Here is a 3,877-nt window from a genome sequence, read left to right as displayed (position 1 = left end):
AATTTCTTAGTACTTGTTCTCTTAAGAAATATAATCAAACAATTGATACACATCTGTTAACATAGAAAAGTAAAGATCAACTGATGTATGATCACAACAATCAAATTGCAAAGTATTGACACAACTGAATCACACATTATTTGAATCGCTAAATGCTTGAGAAACATTGCAATATATGCTAATTCTTATAAGTAAACCAAAAAAAAAAGTAGATTACCAGCAACCATAGTAGACCACCGCCGACACCACACCACCGCCGCCAAGGGTCCAGAAATCAAACCCAGCAACAGTGAGGGGATGAAGGAGAGCAAGTAATAGTAGAAGACGGTGGAACATAAGGGGAGACAATGGTAACCCGAGTACCCGACCGCATGCAACCCGACAACAAAACAAAAAAATTGTCCCCCACCGTAAACGACCGCCATCTCCACCGTTTGCCACAACACCGCCGCCGTAAACAATGACCATCAGCTGCCATAACCATCGCCAACGCCACACCGCCGCCAGGAGTCCGAAAATCGAACCCGACAACAGTGAGTGGTGTAATAACGGTGGAAAAGCAACATCTGGTGGCGAGAGGTTTTTACTATCAGATTCTGAGGAGAATTTATACCCTAGACCAAAAATGGACACGTACCAGCACTCACGAGGATGCTTGGCTAAAAATGGACACGTACCAACACTCAGCACTCAGGGAACACTTGGCTGATGTCATCAATGTACACATTATAAGCTCAAGGTACAACCTTTGTTGCACCAAAACTCCCGATATTGTAATATTATAAATGTTTTTTTCTTTTTGGTTTTTAACTTTTAATATGACGGCATATTTATAATATTTTATAAAACATTCTCATAATAACACTTTCATCACTACCAAGTATCTCATATGTAGACATTATGATTTTTTATGTTACAAAAACTATTTACAGTTTTAATAATTATCAGTGACCTTAAAGAAATTGGTTTAAAGAGGGTAAGAAGATGACTTTTGTGAATTGGAAAATAATGAAATTGGTTTTTCTTGCTCCATATATTTTTATATAGAAATGGATTTTTTATTTTATTTATTTATTAATTTTTGGGGTTTGATGTTTGAAGCAGTTGAAACAAGACTTTCGTGACCTAGAAAACAAAGAAATAAAGTTAAGATAATGATCAAGTTTAAAGACGGCCATTTTGGATCTGCATTTTCTTCAACCACAAGTGTCAGCCACAAATTACCGGCAACATATTGTAAATTAAATTCGTATCTAAAGGATAATTATAGAATTTTTTATTTGTTATTTTGTAACATAAAATTTGCAAACTAAAGATTATACATCTGTAGGGTAAATATATCAAAGATTTAGTTTCGAGTTAAGATTTTGAGTACGAGTCAAAATTCTTCAGTTTTTGGTCCAAGAGTAGTTTAGGGATTTGCGAAAGTTTGGTTTGTTTGAGTTAAAAGTTGCAGATTTTTTGTCATATGGTAGTAAGAAGATTTTTTGTCTTAGTTTTGCTAATGTTTTAAACACTATATTTGTTTTTAGCATTATATTTGTAGTTTGTGCATTTTCAAGAATTTAGATTTTTTGACTAACCCGTGTGTCACACGGATTCTAACCAAGTTCAATAATATAGATAATAAGATACATAATGAGTTCATAAAACAATTAAAAACATTTTCGATTAATACCATAACTTTCGATGATATATATGTAGTACATAAACATTAGTATTTTGTAGTAATTACAAAGAAGAGATGATGTTTTAAGAGAACTCGTATACTCTTTCTTCTCTTGTCCAAACCCAACAAATGTACTATAGTTAGCTCCAAACTACAAATATTATTTAGAACAAAAAATGATAGTAAATTAGATTAGTAAAAAGCAGAATAAAAGAGGGTTAGTGAAAGATAAGGCTGAGAAAGCAAACTGACATTATTGAAAATTATAATTGAGCTTGAAAATTTAGGCTTTGCATCATGATCATTGAAGTTAACGAATTCTGCGGCTAATCTTACTATAAAAGATAGAAAGAAGTTATGAAAACCTAATGATGTACATAGCTCCATAAGTCAAATCACTAAATCTAAGAAACTATACCATTATTTTCTCTAATAATTGGTTACTTTTATTTCTGCAAACGTCCTTCAGCTTGTACGCACTCTCAAAAAATATAAACATTATTGAGAAAGCGTTAATTGCCAACTGATATAGTTAGCCAAAAAAATAGAAAATATATAGGGAAACTACTAAGTAATGAAACTGTCATGATAAAAATACATAAATTGGTCAAAATTAGCCTTTAAAAAATAGAGAAATTTATGAAATTTAAAGCAATAAAGTTAACATGAATAGGCGAATAGCTAATAAAAACTGAGATATTAACATTCTACTAGTAGTAAACCCGCAAGATGTAGCAGCGACAACAATATATTTAAACATATTTTTAGTAGTTACGACCATTTAAACATATTGTACAATACAACCTTTTCAAAAAAATGAATATTGTTTTTGTATGTTACAATTACTATATATAACAAATAAGAAGTTTGGTGCCGCAAGTGCCCTATTGGGCCACTTGGCGGCACCGAAATAGTCCGTAAATTTTGTTTTTGTTTTTTTAGTTCAGTCATTGTAACGAACGTAAAGGAAACAGACCGAACGTCAATTTTTTTTTTCTTTTTTATGTTTTAGTTATACGACCGACAACATTCGGGATTTACCAACGCTCGAATTTTACCAACCGACGTCACTCCATTGGCCCACCTCAGTTTTTATAATTTTTTGTTTTATATTTGGTTTTAATTCCGGTACAATAACGCACGTCATCAAAACCAACGCATTCGGGTCGACTTACCGGCTCATCGCTTAGGACCGACAACGTTTGGGTTTTACAACCATCCAAATTTTACCAACCTGCTCGGCGCAATACGCCAGGTTAAAAACTAGTTATTATAAAAATCCCAAAAACCTAGTTTTATACCCGCAGCCTGATAGTTTAATGTCATAATGACAAATCTATCTTTCTTAACCATAAATTTTTTGTTGATACCATTACACGATTGGTTTGACAAATTGGATGTCATTGCACTCCAAAACCATACTCTTAAAGAACGTAACAGACAATAAAACTGGGAAAAAAAGGTTTCATAGTCTTCATTGCGTGTGCAAATGAAACATCAACCAGTGACAGATCTAAAATTTTATCAAGGGGTTCACTATTCGGGTGGTCCTTCTTTTTGAACCCCCTACTTACCATATAGATCCAGATCCGCCCTTGACATCAACTATCCCAATATTCATGTTTACGAAAAGATTGTATGGTGTGTGCATCATAGACAATGCATTATATATAGTAGAGATAGAGATATATTAGTGTAATATAAAAATAAAAGATGTTATTCATTCCTAAATTAGATTATTCATGTATAGTCAAACGAACATTACGATATAATTATGTAATCAATAACTTATTTACATTGATTTGTTTATAAAAATAGTAATTTACCAAATTATGTTTTTCCTTCATAGATCAATGTAGCTAATTATAGAAAACAAAATACTAATTAGATGATTACTTAAAAATTTAATGAAATTCGTAAATTCTGGTAGTCAGTTACAAAGTTTTATTACTGAAAATTTCAAATTTAAAAAGAAAAAAATTAAATCTTATTTTATCTTACTTCTTACTATACTAATAAAAGAAAATGTTGAAACTTAAGCCTACATTTCTCATAATTTTTAATTTCTCATCTCATTTATTCTAGTAATCCATGGGTCGTGGGTCAAAATCATTTTATCAAGCGGGTTATAACATAGTGTGGATTTTATAACATAGTGTCATTTTTATACATGAAGTTTGACCAACTACGCAACATTTTTTTAAATTT

This window comes from Bidens hawaiensis, unplaced genomic scaffold, assembly GCF_021521415.1.
Source record: "Bidens hawaiensis isolate Kalapana, Puna unplaced genomic scaffold, B.hawaiensis_p1.1 tig00000536_1, whole genome shotgun sequence".
Lineage (NCBI taxonomy): Eukaryota > Viridiplantae > Streptophyta > Magnoliopsida > Asterales > Asteraceae > Bidens > Bidens hawaiensis.
The sequence above is the reverse complement of the archived record's forward strand: the minus strand, read 5'-3'. Positions refer to the sequence as shown.